The sequence below is a fragment of the Leucopleurus acutus genome (assembly GCF_964270905.1).
Source record: "Leucopleurus acutus genome assembly, chromosome: 2".
NCBI lineage: Eukaryota > Metazoa > Chordata > Mammalia > Artiodactyla > Delphinidae > Leucopleurus > Leucopleurus acutus.
In genome coordinates this window covers 39,782,946-39,803,225 of record NC_139143.1, presented here as the reverse complement: position 1 = coordinate 39,803,225, position 20,280 = coordinate 39,782,946, and the positions used below count along the sequence as shown (strand labels likewise).

The 20,280-nt window shown below is 37.2% G+C and overlaps 1 protein-coding gene across 1 annotated transcript in view; it reads right to left on the bottom strand.

Moving 5' to 3' along the window:
* LOC309958283 (UDP-N-acetylglucosamine--peptide N-acetylglucosaminyltransferase 110 kDa subunit-like) overlaps positions 1–20,280 on the bottom strand; it is a 267,922-nt gene that overhangs the window by 54,598 nt on the left and 193,044 nt on the right. The window lies entirely within an intron of this gene.

The following is a 20,280-nucleotide window of genomic DNA, read 5'->3' as shown; positions in this document are numbered from 1 at the left end:
CTCTTTTTTTTTTTTTAAATGTATGGACTTTATTATGTTTCATTTGTTTCTGATTTATGTGAATTTTTTCTTTAAAGATTTTTTCTGATATCGACCATTTTTAAAGTGTTTATTGCATTTGTTACAGCATTGCTTCTGTTTTATATTGTGGTTTTTTGGCCGCAAGGCATGTGGGATCTTAGCTCCCCCACCAGGGATCGAACCCTCACCCCCTCCATTGGAAGGCGAAGTCTTAACCACTGGACCACCAGGGAAGTCCCCCTTCTGTGACTATTTTTATGGCAATTTTTTTAAATTTTATTTTTTATTGACGTATAGTTGAATTACAGTGTTGTGTTACTGAGGAACACAGGAAAGTGACTCAGTTACACATTTATATACATTCTTTTTCATATTCTTTTCCATTACGGTTTATCACAGGATATATAGTTCCCTGTGCTCTACAGTAGGACCTTTTTGGTTTTTTTTAAATACATCCACTTTTTTTAAAATAAATGTATTTATTTATTTTTTTATTTTTGGCTGTGTTGGGCCTTTGTTGCTGCACGCAGGCTTTCTCTAGTTGCGGTGCGCAGGCTTCTCACTGTGGTGGCTTTTCTTGTTGCAGAGCACTGGCTCTAGGTGCATGGGCTTAAGTAGTTGTGGCATCGGGCTTAGTTGCTCTCTGGCATGTGGGATCTTCCCGGACCAGGGCTCGAACCCGTGTCCCCTGCATTGGCAGGTGTATTCTTAACCACTGTGCCACCAGGGAAGTCCCATGTAGGACCTTTTTGTTTATCCACCCTGTATATACACCAGTTTGCACCTGCTAATCCCAAACTCCCAATCCAACCCTCTCCCACCCCCTCCCCATGGTAACCAACAGTCTATTCTCTATGTCCTTGGCTATGTTTCTGCTTCACAGATAGGCAGAACCCAGGCTCTTAATTATTTTGTTATCCTGTTTCCTTGTTAAGAGAAGAAGGGTGTAAGGAAGGCACCGAGCGAGAAGGCAGTGAGCACTAGAAGTGCAAAACAGTGGGGCTGTCAGAAAGCACACCTGACTCCTTCCCCCATCGTGAGCAGAATTTTTAAACGGCAGAGTATGTGATGACACATCTCTGGATTCAATTATGTCTCCCTGTAAAACATGTACAGATAAGTCTTTAGTTCATTCAGACTGAAAGGTGAGAGCAGAGAACAGCTGGAGTGTCAGATTTCTTCTAGAAGTTCCTGCCTGATTGTTACTAAGAGGGCTCCTACAGTACTAGTTAGTTCGTTAGTCATGGATTGGGTGTTAGAGGAGTGAAACGATGAGCAAAATGTAGCGTTGGCCCTTTAGCAGTGGGGTGAGAGGGGAAGACACACAGCAGATGTCTCATCCTGCACGTGACATGCTGTGATGGGCATATTCAGGGCGTTTGGTCAGTGTTTGTGGAAGACGAGGGGGAGCTGTGAGGCAAAGAAAAGTCATCAAAGAGGCAGTCCCTAAGCTAAGTCTTAAAGGACTTGTGAAAAACTGGTGAGTCAGCCGGTGAAGGGAAAGGACACTCAAGGCAGAGAGGACAGCGGAAGTCCAGAGCCGTGAGTGTGCGAGGGATGTGTTACGGAGCCACAGGCACAGGCTCTGGAGGATCAGTGCAGTGTCACCAGGCAGTGGCAAGTGCCCCTAAAGGAGGCCGCGAGGAGGAGGAGAGCGGGTCTTAACCACCCATGTGCGTGGAGCTGGCTTCCTCAGAAAACAGCTAAGAATGGAAAAGACAAGTTCAGGTGGCATTTTAGACCACTGATGTCTGTATGGATGAGGAATTTGAAGAAGCCTGGAGACAATTATGCCCCACTCTTCTGAGGAGCAGTGTTTTTATTTTCAAGAGGGACTTTCACACTGCCACCTCCTCACCTGTCCCTACTGAAAGGTTTATAGGCCGGCAGAAGGGAGAACCTGGCTTAAGTAAAGTTAATCAGGTTTCTTTACTGTACAGATCCTCGGGGCTGCTGTAGACTAGTGTTCATTCTGGATCATCACAGCAGGCGTATGGTATACAGCCATCCTCAAAGCTATTTGACTCTAGTGTCCTTTTTTAACAGAAGTGTCTAACAACTGGTTCCACCAAACAGCAATTTGGTAACTTCTAGACCAGGTAATAGCAAGAAGAAAGGGGTCTGAAATAAGGTATAGATGAAGAGAGGAAATAAGTTCTAATTGTATTTAGGAAATTACAAGCAAGACTTGATTTTGGGAAGTAAGGAAGAAGTAGGAGGCAGAGGCTGAACCCCCATCTGTGTGACTGAGGTTGGGTGGTGGTATCATTGAGTTTGGAAATAGGGGATAAAGAACTGAATTGGGAAAAAGACTTTAGTTCTGGACATGTTGAATTGTAAAGCACGTGTAGAATTCAGGAGACAGACTGGTAGATAACTGGACATGCACGTGAAGACATGGAAAGATAAAAATTTGAGTGTCATCAGCACATATCAGCACTCATTAAAATCATGAACATGGATGAGAGTTCAGAGAATTGTGAGTACTGACAACGTTTAAGTAATAAGCAGAGAAGGAATTCTGGGAAGGAGAGAGGTGATAGAGTTTCAGGAAGGAGGAAGTAGATGACAGTGTCATCCTTCAGAGAATGTGAGTGTCCATTGGATTTGGGCAGTTAGGTCCCCAGTGACCTTAGAGCAGTTCAGTGAAGTGGTGGACAAAAAGCCAAATGGCAACAAATTGAGGGTGTAGGGCTGCCTGTGGGGGCCAGTCGAGGCTAGTGAAGACAGTGGGAATAGGCTACTCTCAAGGAGTTTGGATGAAAAGAGAAAATAATTCGCAAAAAAGAATTTTTTAGAATGAGAAGGACTTATATTTTACATGTTGAAATGAAGGAACCGATAAAGGAGATCCTGAAGATGTAGATAATAATTTAGAGAATTGGGGAAACATGGACATATGAATAAGAAAAAAAACCTTGCACAGTATATAAAAATCACTTGTATCCTTCGAGTTGGGTGGATACTGGTAAGTTTGGGAGGAAATAAACGTAAGAAGAGATAGAAGTTAAATGAGTTTATACTGATAGCCTCAGTTTTCTTTGACCCAGATTTTTCAGAGACACATATATACCCATACATAATTACAGTTGTAAAATTCTTTCATAGTTACATGTTTTATTAATCACGTCTGAGAAAAGTCATTGATTTTCATTTTGTACCGCATTTTCTTGTAAGGACAAGATACAGTGACAACTTCCAAGCGTTTTGCATATCAGAGCTGAAACAGAAAGTATCTCCATAATTGAATTTTCGCTTATTTGTAATATGTTTATCCTTAGGAGGATACTTTCATGGTGTTTGATCACAGATGAGGTTGGGCATTGCTATCACTCAATAATGTTAAGCATCTGTCAGGCTCTCTCCTATACTATATATTATTTTTTTCTCCGTGAAGCAAATATTTATTGGCGGCCTGTGGCAATAAGATACACCTAGGTCCTCTTTCCTTGGTATATTCACAAAAGCCTCTGAAACTAAATTTCGAAGTCAGGCCATACTAAGGCCTGGCATAATAAGTTTTCATCATTAACAGTTTTTTTGTGTTTGTGGGGGTTTTTTGTTTTTATTTTTTTGAAGCAAGGATAAGACACTGTCTTAACTCAGTAGTTGTCCATTGATTAATAAATCTGAGAAGACATTGATGAAGCATGGTATTTTGAATATCCTTTCCACAGCATAGGTAATGGGCCATCCTGAAACTCTGGTGAGATGCTTATCATTTTCAGATTTTGGAGTGGCAGAGAAAACCCTATTACACCTTGAATTATCACTAGAAACATGAATTCAGCCAAATAAAAACTGTGCCTCTGCCTACTGAGGTTGTCAATTTCCATCTTAACAAAAGTGAACATTTCTCCTTTAGATTAAAATCAAGAAAATCCCCTCTGTCCAGGATTCAATAATGGGGTGCAAGAAAGAGGAAAACTGAAGCTATTCCCTCTTTACACCTGAACAGTGAATTCATTCTGATATCAAATATTTTTTATGATTCTGTTATGACCAGGTGCTTTATTGTGTTTAGAGATCAAGTTACTGTTCATACTTGGTAAGTAAGAAAAATCCATGTTTTAGGACTCTGAATAGTAACTTTATATATTGTATATATATATTAAAAATAAATATATACATAATATATAATATATATTCCACCTATTCAACAAAATTGTAATTTTCATCATCTCTTACGAATGATGAACTGTATTCACTCTTTGGAAAGGGCTTATAGGGAATTAAAGTCTCCATATACTTTCTATATAAGACCATAGAAACCAAATTCTCAACTGGGAGCAAACTTAGGTTTTGCTATGAAGGTTTATGCTTGCCTGGCCTTAGAGTGACAGGCCACGAACTCAAGGTGGAGTATTTTTCCTCTAAGTTACTTTTTCACTGATGCCACCCTGAAAAAATTTGGAGGGAGTATTTTTTGAAATAGCTTTATCTCAGTAACCCTTTAAAAATGCATCAGGGTATGGGGAACATAACTGTCAAAATGTTCAAGCAACTCTTGTCGATTTAAGTGTAATTGATCAGGAGTAATTCAGGAAGGAGCTGGGTACAAAAGACAAAAGATCCGAGGCTATTTCATGTATTGTTTTTGGCTTATTGTACAAAACAGAGAAAGTCTCATACACTCATGCAGTCAAGGTCCCCTACTGTTCTCTCCTTTTAGTAGAAATAAAAGAGAGCTAGTTTCTCAATAGCAGCATTCTATCCTTAAGTGGGTACACAGTGATATTCTAATGGTCTCTGGAGCAGAGAATAATTCCGTGGCAGGTCTGACATCCAGTCACCGGGTTCTCTGTAACTTAGTCTTTCATGGCCAAGGACTATAATCATTATTTCCATTTGTATTTAGCATCTCAAAATTGAAAGGATTCCATGGACAACAAAACAGTAAGTGATTTCATGAAGTGTTTTAGTATGCATAAAATAATAAATTATAAAAATACAAATCATCAGTAAAACTTTTTCTTTCCGGAGAACTATATTCAGAAATTAATGTAAGCATCTAAGGTGCGCATGTTTTTTCAACCATGATCATGTGTGTGTGTGTGTGTGCATTCCACTGCTACAGGAGACATGCAAAATAATATCAGATTTGCTACTATATGAAGTACTGGTTTCTCCCAAAAACTGTGCGCTCGCAGGGTTCGTTCAGGAAGGTGAGTGCTCTACCACCACATCACAGTCATATCTCATCACCTTCGGCAGGAATAATTTACAGTTTAACCTTACATGCAGGCATATTAAATTAGTATTACTCATCAGAACTTGCTTATTAATAAAACAAATTGAATTAGCCACTGGAGAATCATGTTTGGAAGTTCAATGACAATTTTACATTTTTAATAAAGGCTCAGAAATATTATTGCAGAGCAGGTGGTACAAAAAACTGTGGTCAAATTTGACATTCATTAATACTTGAAGTGTGGAACGTAACAGGTGAAAATTGATATTGATTTCTTTCGTCTAATATTTGGAAGAGTTCTAAAAGGTAAATAAAATGAGATAACAAGACATATCAAGTCTCAATGATTTGTTTGATCACCTCCTTCCCACATATCACTCCTTCACCTACCATGTTTTGAATAATTCAATGCCATAGTCTTTCCATTTCAGTGCATTATAAAACACACTCAAGCTGGGTTTCAATCATATTAGACTGAAAGCTGAACTTTTTATGAAGGATTATTTAAAAACAAATGTGTCTTGAGCCCAACAGCCTTTGAAACCAAACAATCCTGGGAATTCAGTAAGGAAATGTCAACACGGTGGAGAACTTTTGGATTCAGAAAATTCAGTAATCCTACTTGATGTATGTTAACCGTATCAATATTAACAACCTTCTGCTTGATTTTAGCACTGATTTGAGAGCTGAGTTACTACTGGTCTTGTATTTTAACTAGTTGTGAAAGCACTGAGAGAGTTGTTCTTGGGTTGAACTTGACCTGCCTCTGGGAATGCTCTCTGTTCTATCCGTCTTGAAAAGCTTTATGCAAGTGCATTTCTCTGCCTTCCTTCTTCTCATCTTCACCCCTTGGGAAAACGAAAGATGCTCAAATATAGATGTGAACACTGCAGATGCTCTGTTTGGCAATGGTGTCTTTCAGCTTCCCAGTGAAAAATTATATTGCTGACCACCCATTTGACTGAAAAGTGACTCATTTTACTGACAGATATCTGGCTTGAGATGCCAAAAGAAAGGTCATTTCAAATTTCCTTTTTCATTTTAAGTCACAACTTTGTGTTGCAACACTACTTGTTCAAAAGTTAGATCATGAAGGTTCCTTCCTATGACCTCCAAGTAATCAAAATGTTCTTCAATAGGCTATATTAAAAGCAAGCAGAATATTCCTAATTATCAATCTTTCTCTTGAGTCATATAGTTCTTGTAATTTCAAGGAAGAGAAACTCAAATGTAAAGTGTTACAATAGCCAAGCCTACCAGCACTGTTATCTAACCATTCAGCAATTTTCTCTGCCAAGTCACTCTGAACCTTAGACTACTGAAAATGTGTTTTAAATTAATTTTTAAGGTTCTCCTCTTTTGAGTTAAAAAATGGTCACAATTTTTATAAGTAAAATTAAAGAAAAAACACAAAATAGAACATCTGAGATATTTCCATTAGGCATTATCTATATATAAACAAATATATATATATATAATTTTAATATCTATACATATATAAAGGCACTGGGATAAATCTCCATCTTCTGTGCCAGTGGGACATAGGTCCATTATCTTAGGAATAGGGAACTCCTTTCACAATGGAAGTGAGGAAATTGGCTGGACCATCCTTCTTGAATCTAATTCCATGAAGCCACCATTTAAGGTCGTCTGGATCTTGGTTCCTTCTAGCAATCTACTACTCCAACAGTGTGTAGTTCATCAAATTCAGGTCTTTCTGAAGCCAGGCTAGAAATACAAAGTGAGGTGGACGACTAAGATAACTGACCAAAAAGGAGGAAAGGAAGACGAGCAAAACAATTTCCCAATTTCATTTTTCCCATATTCTCTGTGCTTGACAAGGGAAAAAATATTCGGGTCTGAGTTCCTCTCATTCTTAGCCATTGTTGGTTCAAAGTCTGAGAAAAAAAAAAAGGTAAAAACGAAAATATGGAGTCCAGAATTCCGTTAGCTCTCTTGCATGTAATATCACAACTTAAAAGTCCTTCCAAAATGGAGGGATAAACTTTTAAAACTATAGCCCAATCTTTTCAATCTAAACAAGTAAACACTAAAAATATATTTTAGAAATCCAGCAAACACACTAACCACAGTCAAAGCAAAGGAAGGCTTATGGCTTACCAAATGACAGTGGCTGTCTACAAGAGAGAGAACGATAATACTCCAAAATTCTATCTGACCTGGCAGAGCTCAGCACAGCTACTATTCTTCTTTCCTAAAATCAAGGCATAAAGAAATTGAATACAACTTGCCAAAATGTCACCCGGTGCTTCCAAAAGCAGATTAAAGAAGGGAGTGTCCAGAAATGAGGATGAAGAAAACTACTTAGAGAAGTCCCTTCTCCTATCAGTGGGCCACCACTCAGTATAGCTGTCAAGGGATTTTCCTAAATCATTGAAGCTGTAAATTTGGGACCGAAGTCTAAATCAGTTTCTCATTTTATCTTGGCTGTCATCTTTTTAAAATTCTGTTTAGGGACATGGGGAGGGGGAAGGGTGAGCTGGGACGAAGTGAGAGAGTGGCATGGACATATAGACACTACCAAATGTAAAATAGATAGCTAGTGGGAAGCAGTCACATAGCACAGGGAGATCAGCTTGGTGCTTTGTGACCACCTAGAGGGGTGGGATAGAGAGGGTGGGAGGGAGATGCAAAAAGGAGGGGATATGGAGATATATATATACGTATAGCCGATGCACTGTTATACAGCAGAGACTAGCACAACATTGTAAAGCAATTATACTGCAATAAAGATGTTAAAAATATATATAAGAAAGCTATACTATAAAATAGATACAGTGATAATATATCTGAGAGGTGGAATTATGGCTGCTTTTTATTTTTTTAATCTATTTTTGGATTATTTGATTACATGATTTCTCTATAAAGAATATGAATCTCTTGTGTAATAAAAGTTATTCAAAACCAAAAAAACAAAACAAAACAAAATTCTGTTTAGGAAGAGAGGATAGAATGAAGGTTTGAGCATAGAAATCATTCTGGAAATCACTGAAGATAGTGGGTCTGTAGTGCAGTTTCATTTGTAGTGGGTTGGCTTATATTCTTATATTTAGTTTTATTTCTATACAACTATCAAAGAAGGAGAAAGAAGTTAGGTAATATTTGCATTTGCAACTAATCAAAGCAGAATTGCTTTTAGCTTTAACAAAAAGATCGTCTGTGATCTCAGATTAACATCTTTATTCTTAAATGGAGCATATATAACATTTATTGGCTAAGATTATTTGCAATAAACAAGACTGTTTACTGTTTACCACCTAGCAGATGACTATTTGTAAGTCTCACTGAGATGCTAAAACCTTATACTGAGCTCTCATTTTACCAGAGTGAATTTAAATTAACTTCAGCAGCCAGAATTAATGAAACCAGGTAAATGATGCAAAGATATTCCACAGGGTATTCTGTTTTAATTAGAGATAGAAAATGTGAGTCATTAGAGGTTTTAAAAAATGTTGCATTGTATTACTTTCTCATCTAGGAATATAGATGAAAACTAAAACATGTTAGCCACTTCAGTTCAGTTTTAATGTATATCAGCTCTGAATTTATATTGAGTGAATAGTAAAGAGTCTGAATGAAGAACATAATCTGGAGGCACTCAGGTACAAGTCCTAAATTTTATTAGAAGTTGAGTATCTCTTAATTAGCAGGCAGCTATATAACTTAATTATAAAGCCACTACAATTCAAACATTGCAGCACTACCATATGAATGAACACATATACAAATTAAACAGAAAAGAATATCCACAAATAGTTCTTAGTATGTCTGGGAAGTTTGATTGTGATAAAGTCAAGTTATAATGTTAAAATTGATGCCTAGAAAACTACACATCCATTTAAAACTCAAGTCTGTACCTCACACTACATACCAAAATAAATTACACCAGTTGCACATGTAAGAAGCTTGCAAGTTGCCACTTTACCCTAACAAGATGCGTCTTTTACAAATGCTTTCTCCCACTCTGTGGCTTGTCTTTTCATTCTCTTGATAGTGATTTTCACAGAGCAGAAATTTTCTATTTTAATGAAGTTTACCTTATCAATTCTTTCATTTTTGGAGTGTGCCTTTGGTTTTATATTTTAAAAGTCATTGCCATACCCAAGGTCATCTAGGTTTTCTCCTATGTTATCTTCTGGGAGTTTTACAGTTTTGTGTTTTACATTTAGGTCTGTGGTTCATTTTGAGTTAATTTTTATGAAGGATATAAAGTCTGTGTCTCGGTTGCTTTTTTTTTTTTTTTTAACTACGGACGTCCAGTTGTTTCAGCACTATTTGACGAAAAGACTATCTTTGCTGCATTGTATTGTCTTTGTTCTTTTGCCAAAGACCAGTTGATTGTATTTATGTGGGTCTATTTTGGGGCTCTTTATTCTGTTCCATTGATCTACTTGTTGTTTCACCAATACCACCCTGTCTTGATTACTGCACCTTCATAATAAGTCTTCAAGCTGGGTAGTGTCATTCCTTCAACTGTGTCCTTCAATGAGGTGATAGCTATTCTGGGTCACTTGCCTCTTCATATGGACTTTAGAATCAGTTTGCCAATATCCATAAAATAACTTGCTGGGATTTTGATTGGGATTGCACTGAATTTCTATAGATTAACTTGGAAAGAACTGACATTTTGATAATACTGAGTCTTCCTATTCATGAACATGCAATATCTCTCCATTTATTTAGTTATTCTTTGACTTCATTCATCACGGTTTTGTAGTTTTCCTCCTATAGAGGTTGTACATATTTTATTAGATTTATACAGAAGTATTACAGTTTTGGCAATGCTAATGTAAATAGTGTCGGTTTATTTTTAAACCTATTCCACTTGTTCATTATTGGTATATAGGAAAGCAATTGCCTTTTGTATATTAACCTTGGATCCTGCACCCTTGCTATAATCACTTATTAGTTACAGGAGTTTTGGGTCAACTCTTTAAGATTTTCTACATAGATGATCATGTCACCTGTGAACAAAGACAGGTTTATGTCTTCGTTCTCAATCTGTACACCTTTTATTTCCTTTACTTGCCTTATTGCATTAGCAAGGACTTGCAGCACAATATTGAAAAGTTATAATAAACGAGGACATCCTTGCCTTGTGCTTAATCTTAGTGGGAAAGCATTGAGTTTCTCTCCAGTAAGTATGATGTTAGCTATTGGGTTTTTTGTAGATCATATTTATCAACTTAAGAAAGTCCCTCTCTATTCCTAGTTCACTGAGAGTTTTTCTCATGAGTGCATGCTGGATTTTGTCAAATGCTTCTTCCACATGTATTTATATGTCTTTTTTCCTTTATTTGTCTTGGTTGGATTATATTAATTAATTTTCAAATGTTGAACGAGCCTTACGTACCTGACACAAATCCCGTTTGGTCATGGTATATAATTGTGTTTATACTTTTTTTGGCTTCAATTCGCTAACATTTTGTTGAGAATCTCTGACACAATTTTTATCACATTTCTACTATAAAAGGTTTGGGATTCTAACGAATTTAAGTTATTAATTGGTCTTATCAAATTGTGCTTTTTATTCAAAGATACACCATAACAGAACCTTGAGGGAATGGATGGTGAATGGTAAGGCCTGAATTTACACTTCTTTTATTCTTTATACCCTGAATCCGTCTCTCAACAAGTGTTCACGGTTGATGTTTATTTTTTTGGAAATTAGACATAGCTCACTCCATTCATTCATTCAACAGATTGTACAGCAGAAGGGAGGCTCCTAAGGAGGTAGGGTGTATTAGTGGGGCTGCAGGTTATTACAGGGAATGCAAGCAAGGCCTCAAAATGGAGACGGTGATATTTGAGAAAAGACCTAAAAAAGTGAGTGGATGGGTACTGTAGATAGTAAAGACAACAGCAATTCAGGTAAAGGGAACAGCCAGTGAAAATGTCTGCCTACTATACTTGTTGAACATCAAGGACTGAAGAGTATAAGGTGTTTGGAAAAGAGTGAGCAAGGAGTAGAGGTGGAGGAGATGAGATCAAACATATAATGTGGAGGATAATCATGGTGCAACTTTCCAGCATTTTAAGAACTTCAGCTTCAACTATGATGAAGGGGAAGACACTGAAGTCACGTAATTCTTCTGACTTAGATTCTCAAAGTGTTCTCCAGCCACTGTGTTAAGGACACAGTTCAGAGGGATAATAATTAAGATGACAGACAACGAAATCTTAATCCTGAGTGGTAACAGTGGAAAAATCGAGAAACTGTCAAATTCTGGTTCTATCTCAACGATAGGGCTGACACATTTTGCTTGTGTATTGGATGTGAAAGGAGAGAGAAAGAAAAACGTCAAACATGAATCACATTTTGTAACTGAGCACCAGGAAGAATGGAGCAGCGCTTTTCTGTTTTGGAAAGTCTACAGGAAAAGCATGAGTGACTATGTGTGTATTTGATTGCAAGCTATATTAAGTTTGGGATATCTATTAAATGACAAAACAGAGATATTCTGTTAGTAACCAGTCTTGTTAGGTGGACCCAGTCCGTAAATGACAACCATCAATCTACCTAATCTGCTCAGTTTGAAGCCCCATAAAGGATCTGGGGGCATTAGTGTGAAGAGGGCTTCCTTTTGCGTTTGTGTGTATGTGTGTCATTTGCTTTGACACTGTGGTTAGGCTAAAGTAGCACTATTCTGGGCTTTCATCTTTGGCAACTTTTTTCTCACCAAGCTTTTTTATTGGGTTGACGCCGAATGAGTATTTGCTTGATTCTTCATGTCCTGATTCTTTAACTATTTTCCTAGTTTGGACAGCCACAAATTTGGTTAGTATTTGTTAATTTCACCCTTCAACTTGGACACACTTGAAGCGAAGTGAAGTCCCACCACACTGATGGTAGACTCCATCTGAGCATGCTCAAAAGGGCACAGAAGGTTGTCCACGGGGAGGGTACTATCAGAGGCTGATTGACAGTATCTGTGTTGTAGACCAACTTAAGGGCAAACACATGCAGTTCTTACGCTTTCTTGCTCCTGATAATAGGCAATGGTAGGCTCTGGAACACAATGTTTGAACCCAGCAGGAATAGTGTTGCATTATATGTGACATGACTAAGATAAGGGGTATATATGTTATCTAGCATATATCTTCTTTTTTATGCTACACAAATACAAGGCTGTCACTTTCTGGGACACTAAACTTTCTCTGGCTGTGACAGATTAAAAGCAGATGCCAAGTTAGAAACATTTCTGAATTAGGTGATTTGGGTTCCTTGACCAGGTTAAAAAAAACAAAACAAAACTGTTTTTCTTCTTGGTTTCACATTTAAACAATATGAGTTAGTCTAAATTACATGACCAAAAAATCGAACTACTAAAATAACAGGCTCTTATCATTATTATTTTGATATAATAAATAATAGAGGGATATTGTTTTACTAATAATTACCAGCATTTAGTAACGACAAGCCAAACATTAAGCCTTTGGGAAATTTGTGAACTCCTTCATTTCTTACAGTAACTGTCAGATTGGTACCAGTATCTATCCCCATTGAGAAGAAACTCAGATTCAGAGGAAGACACTGAGACACAGAGAGGTTAAATGTAACTTGTCTATAACTGCCCTAGCTGCTATGCTAGTCGGCTTCATCAACCACTATCACATTTCTTTAAATGGACTTCAGATTCAGATAAACAATTTTTCCTGGTTGCATGGAAATCATTTAACAGGCCCACATTGCAATGTTTGAAATGCAAGTCTGAGCCCAAATCTGAGAACCTTAAACCATATGATCACTAAAAATACTGAGTATCAATTCTGAGCCTTATAATACGAGTTTGCATTTAAAATAACAGGCCCTATTAGGAATAAGTGTACAAATGGCATTCTAGGAGGGAATATATCCAACAGGTGTTTTAAATTCCTTTAGTGGCAGTGAAAAAGTATGAAGGCATTTCCTGCAATACTAAATGAGCTGATTTGCTTTTGGTGGGTAAACACTGAACTTTGTTTACAAAACTTAACCTGAAAGTATTTTCTAAGTATCCTGCTATTACTCAAAGTTAGCCTTGTTATCTCCTTTAACAAACAAGAATGGTAAGACACAGTCTCAGTTAGTATAGTATGGATAAATCATTTGCAGTCTTGGGTAAACTTGTACCTTAACAAGTGTCTTCAATTTGGGGAAGACATGATTTCACAATTGCCATTCTCTATGCATATTATTGCCATATAAACTAATTTCAGCAAAAGAAAGCTATAGTTAGGTAGAACCTTTCATAAAGTGATGCAGTCACTCAGGAATACTTTATAACCTAAACCGACTGGACAGTCAGTAACCAATGAATTATCCTAATGCTGATTCATCTCAGAGGTCCTTTATTCCAATGACTTTCGCTGCTATCCTTCTCTTTTCCTTTTGGGATTAAGAACTATGCATAAAGTCTTAGTTACTCTAAGGTTCACCTTGTACCTCTCCTGTCATACAACTCATCACTTTCCCCACCATCTGCCGCCAAATGCCAAAAAGAAATCTGAGTACTCTGCGGTCATGGCACAGGTATTTCTAAAGAGAAGAACACCTGTTCAAAAATCACTAATCCGAGAATAAATATATGGGGAAATGAACTGGGGACATGAGTGGAATCAACTGAAACTGAGAGGCCAGCAGGGCAGATATGTGTGTCTGTATGTGCCTTAAAGAATAATGTTCTCTATGAGAAAAAATGCTTTATTGCCCCACACTTTAATCCAATTAATATCTGGGAATATATTTCAAGACCACTTGTATATATGTGTATGTACATAAGGTTAGCATTGTATATTATTTGTGTTATGTTCTCCCTTATATTCATGGGAATATGTTGCCTTTAAAGTTTAAACTTTCTTGTTGATTTTGTACATGGATGAAGGTTCACACAGTAAGGTAAGTTCAAGGATTTCTTTCTCCAATACCATTGATATGAATTCCTATTACTTAATTTCTTTTTGATAGATTTTCAGATGACAGTCCAAGACAGTTCTGCCAATGGAAATCACAGGACTACCAAATATGGAAAAGACTTTGGAGCACTTACAGTGTGTTTTCATGGTCTGCATCAGAATTCTACAGAAGGCGTTTGGCTGAATTGGCAGTGAACTGAGAATGGAAAGTTAGTGTGTCGGTTATTTTCAGTGCGGTATGTTTTCTTTTCTACTATTCTACTATGTATTAGAAATTACGTAAAAATCAGGAGAAGAGAAATGGTTAAGAAAAAACATAATCTGCCATGTTAAAGACATTCAGCACTTACCTAGACTCACAGGTAACATGTACATGTTACACAGGTAACATGAGAGAACATGAGAGCTGGCTTGTGAGAGCTAACCTTGTTCCATTTCCCTCAGTGTCTTCATGAAAAGCTTTGAGGCTCAAAGAAGGAAGTGACCCTGCCAGGTGCATACCATGAATCAGTGATGAAAGGGAGACTCCTTGGCTTCTGTAGAGCCATGCCTCTGTGCACACGGTATTAAAAAAGCATTAATTAAATGCCCCTTTACCTAACAACGTGGAGCTTAATCATAGGGTTTGGGCTTCTTGTCTCTTCTTTTCCTTTGCTTTCTCTTTTACATCCTTGGGGGCCTTAGTTTTTAGTTGCTCTCTTGAACTGGATTTACAAGACATTTATTTTCACTAGCCCTTATTTTTTTGGATTGTAGGCTGAATTTTTAAGAAGTTGGGGAAGGATACTAAACTGCCAAAAGTTAACAGATTATTGGCAAAGATATAAAAATAATTAGAATGCCAATTTCCCTGGGTATTCCCTGTGTACTTTAGGGGTAAAAATAGTATTTGTAAAGTGATTTCAAAATGTGCAAATATTACCTGTGGGATATAACCTACGGGTGAAGAGCACTAACTCTAAAATTAATTTGCCTGGATCTTTTTTCCCCAGCTCCACCACTTATTAGTGGTGGGAGTTCAGGAGTGGTACTTCTTTGTGTTTCACTTCCTCTTCGAAAATCAAGGGCTTAATAACCTCACCCATTTTACAGGGCTGTGGCGTGGAGTTAATACATGTAGAGTGGTTCAGAATCCATGCCACTCTTAAGTCTTTTAAAATCAATCTTACTATTGTTGTTACTACTATTATTAATTTGTTAGCTGTCCTTGAAAAAGTTTGCCAGCAGTACTCACTTGCTTTCCTTTTTGCTGTATATTCTCTATATCCCACTTAAGCGTTCTACCAAACCTTAAGAGGCTCTTTTCAGATATTTTACACCTCTTTACTTGTTTCTCACAGCAAAAGTAAAAGGAGTGTGGCTCCCCTTGATCAAACAAACCAGAACTTTGGTTTTCTCCCATTCATACACATTGGTGAACAGATGTGAGAAAACGACTCCATGGGGCTTTCAGTCTGGAGCCAAACATCCAGGCTCTGTGTTACTCGACACTATTATGCACACATGTTGGTCCCTTAGGACCCAAAAGAATCTCAACTAAGCCCATCATTATTTCAGGAATATGACGAATGCTTTTTGTGAAGTAGTTGAATGTAACAGAAATACAAGAAAAAGCAGAGGTGTTTAGTATCACAACTTTTTGAGAAATGCTCAGAGCTCTAAGATGTAGCTGACAATTCCCCCATCAGCTAATCCTTTCAAAGTGACCATAAATTTCACCATAAATACATTTTTTCAGCAATGGCAATAACGCGGTGACTATACTGCTCAATTCCTCACAGTGTCAGCATTAAATACATTAAAAGGGTAAGTTAAAATATCTGATTGCTTAAGACATAACCCCGAGATCTCTTTTATTTCTGTACTCCATCAATTATAATGTGGAACATTAAGACAAATTATTTCTAAACACTAACGAGGAATGTAGCAACAAGTGGCAGACAATCAAGGGGAATTTTGCCATAGCGTGGTGCTTATTTTATTACAAGCAGGAGTGCAAACCCTAAGGATGTAATTTAGAGGAAACTCTGTCCTGTCTATTCTCTACGAACTAGAACAAGGAGACTGAGAGAAGATGATTCTGGGTAAATCAAACCGTTTTCTCCTAATTACAGCTGACTAATAGGGAGCAAACTCCCATGGAAGACTGTGATCTGCTTGAAGACAGCTACAAGGTTGCCCTGGTTAGGATCTTTCATATACAGTTATTCAAGCTCAGACTTGATCATCTGTCAGGGATGCTACAGTAGGGAGAGTTTTGCCGTAGCTCTGAGACTCAGCAAGATCACTTCCAACTCTAAAACCTACAATGTTAATTTAATCACCAACACCAGCCATCATTAAGAGCGACCTTAAATAACTCCAAATCTGTTCATCTACTCACATATTCTTTACACAGTCAACAGATCTCGAGTGATTACTACATGCCAGACACAGTTCTAAGACACAGAATAAGGGATAAGAAAGGTAACAACCTCTGTCACTGTGGGGCTTGAGTTCTTTGGGAAGAAGTTCATCTAAATACAAAGAGACACCAAAGATATTTGTTTTTATTATTATTCTGTGAAAGAAGTAAAGTAATCTGATAAATTGGGACTAAGTTAGGCTGGTAGGACAATCAAGGAAAAACTATCTTTAAGAGATGAGTGCCAAAGAATAGAAAGGAATCATTTATGGACAATTTTTCTGGAAATAATATTTCCAAAACATGGGAAAAACAAATACAAAGGCCCTGAGGCAAGATGAAGCTTAACTACAATCAAGAAACAAAAAGAAGCTAAATGGTTAGGTCAGGAGATAACCACACAAATTTACACCAGCTGGTCCCTAACTTCAAGTCTACGTGGATATATTCTTGAGGTGAGTTAGACATATATATCATCCAAAAAACAAAAAGAAGTTGACTCCACAATTACCCTGGAAATTCTGAGTGAGACTTTTACAAAGGCACAACCATATTAAAGATCACAGACATCATTCTCCAAACTCCACTCTGGCCATCACTTGCAGGCATTTACAGGGGTGTTTAATATCCTCTCTAAGATATTGGGCAGGAAGAACAAACATCCTAGCATGTCTGCACCATGCACCTAGTGTCCCACAATTGAAAAGTAGCTGGAGCTCACCCTGCTGATGGCTTTGCCGGTTTTTTTTTTGTTTTTTTTTTTTTTTTTACCTTTTATTAAGAGTCCCATCTCTTTTAAGAACTGGGATATATTTTTTGAAGGAAATAAACTGTAGGAAAATTCAACTGACAGAGATCATACTGTACTTGACTTTTCTGTTCTTTGCTACATTTGTTTGTTGAGACAAACGTCTGTTCTTAGCCTTTTTTTAATGGCTCTGTTAAATAGAATGGACACACACTACACTGCACATACTTAAAGAACACAATTTAAGTTCTGAAATATGCATATACCCATGGACCTGCCAACACAATCAAGAGAAGGAACATATCCATCACTTGCAAGTGTTTTTATGCCTCATTCATAAAGCCCCTTTTTCCCCTCACATTCCACCCCTCCACATCCCCAAGTGACCACTGATATGCTATATCACTCTATCGTTAGACACGTGTTTGCAATTTTCTAGAAATTTACATAAATGGATTCACACAGTGAGGACTCTTTTATCTAGTTTCTTTCACACAATGTAATGTTTCTGAGAGTAATTCATATTTTTGTGGGTATCAATAGTCAATCACTTTGCTGAGTAGTGTTTCACTGTATGAGTATACCACAGTATGTTTATTCATTTGCCTGTTAATGGGGGCTCGAGGTTGTTACAATTCTATTAAAAATAAAGATGCTGTGACGATCCATGTACAAGTCTTTGTATGAACATATGCTTTGATTTTTCTTGCATAAATATCTAGGTGCAGAAAGTCTGGATCATACCGCAGGTGTATGTTCGACTTATAAGGAAACAGCCAAACTGTTGACTGAAGTGACTGTACCATTTTCCTTCCCACTAGCAGTGTAAAAGACTTGCAGTTCCTACACTGCCTCACCAATACTTGGTGTGGTTGGACTTTTCTAATTTTAGCCATTCAATACGTGTGTAGTGGTATCTCCTGGGGCGGGCTTTCATTTTCATTTAGCTAATAATTGATTACATTGAGCAACTTCATGTGCTTATTTGCATCTGTACACCTCCTTGGCAGGATCTCTTTTTAAATATTTTTACCCATGTTGTTAATTTAAAAAAAAATTTCTAATTACTGAGTTTTGAGAGTTCTATACGTGTTAGAGACACAAGTTTTTTCAGGTATATAATTTGTAAATATTTTCTTCCAACCTGTGGCTTTTCTTTTATTAATAATGGCTTCCAAAGATGAAACCCAATTTATCACTTTTTTTCTTTTACGGATCTTGTTTTTGGTGTCATCTCTAGGAAATCTTTGCTTAACTCAAGGTCAAAAGGATTTTGTCCACGTTTTAGAGATTTATGTTTTGATCTACATTTAGTTAATTCTTCATGTGGTGTGAAGTAGGGATCAAAGGTCATACTTTTGCATATGGCTATCTATGCACAGTATCCGTGTGCTATATGCTTCTGGCACCATTGGTCAAGAAGACTATCCTTTCTCCTTGAAATTGGCTTTGCAGCTCTGTTGAATAATCAATTGTCTTTATATGTGTGGATATGTTTCTGGGATCTACATTCTATTTGATTGACATATTATATGTGACTCTTGGTTATAATATATTCTTTCACGGATGTCTTTCCACTTGCTCATGTAAATAGTCTCCCAGTAATATAGCCTTACCATTTTACTGGACATACCTAGGTATACCTGAGATGCATTTGATAAATCGATGGAACTTGCACTCAAACTAGGGTTACTTTCCAAAAACACTTAAAATATTCAGGTGTAAAAACTATGTACTCTACAGCCTTCCTGCCTCAACCAAGAGTATGTTAACGCAGACCCACAAGCTATTTTGCACGTGTATGGGGCTATAGACTCTGGGGAGTATGAGAGTGGTATGTGCTGTCTATCCCAAAAGATCATCATAGGACGCAAAGGAAACATTAAGGAAATAGATAGGAATCGTCAAATGCCAAATGTTAAAATATTTCTCATGCGTTTTTAATATTTACATTGAGATAAATAAGCAAATTATTATAAAATAAAATACAAAAATTTAGAGAATATTTCAAAATGCTCTTTCTTGCCAGATGCAACCAGATGCTAGGAATAAATAGAGGAATTTTCTGGAACCAGCTTGTCTTTCCTTTTTTTTTTATCGGGATTGAGTGATGGGGTTGTATTTTATTCAGTCTATTGTACATGTGGGTGTGAATAAGATGGAACTTCTCTCAAAAAGAGAAATGAGCAAAGAATATATGTTGTCAACTTGTCTAAAACATTTTTTCATGTTCTGACTCATTTTTCTTTGTATTGGCATTTCAAGGGATTTTGTTTTTTAATTTGACTATTAAGAAACCTTGATAACTTCAGTGATATCCCATGAAGATATTGTTTTTTAATTTGACTATTAAGATAACTTGATAACTTCAGTGATATCCCATGAAGATAATATAAACAACTGTAATGGAAAATGAAAAGATGATAATAGCAACCAGCACTGTGATATTTCTTGTCAGTGTTCTTTACTATTTAGAATAGTAACAAACCCCATATTAATTTGACTTTTTGAACTTTGGCATTTACTTTGGTGGAAGAAGTTCCTTTCAGTTTGCTTATTATCTGTTTGCAATTAAAAACAATTAATGGGGGCTTCCCTGGTGGTGCAGTGGTTGAGAGCCCGCCTGCCGATGCAGGGGACACGGGTTCATGCCCTGGTCCGGGAAGATCCCACATGCCGCGGAGCGGCTGGGCCCCTGAGCCATGTTCGCTGAACCTGAGTGTCCGGAGCCTGTGCTCCGCAACGGAGAGGCCACAAAGATGAGAGGCGCACGTACCGCAAAAACAAAAAAAGACAAAAAAAATTAATGACCATACTTTTATATGACCATCTTAGAGTTGTATAGAGGGAGGATAGTTATGCAACTATTTATATATCTATGGGTTCAAGGAAGTTTAAAGGCTTGATATTTGAATCCTGTGGAATGTAGCCTCCTTTCCCAGAGGGAAATGAACATATACATGTACTAAATGTAGTTTAAAATAAAGCAACACCTGTTCG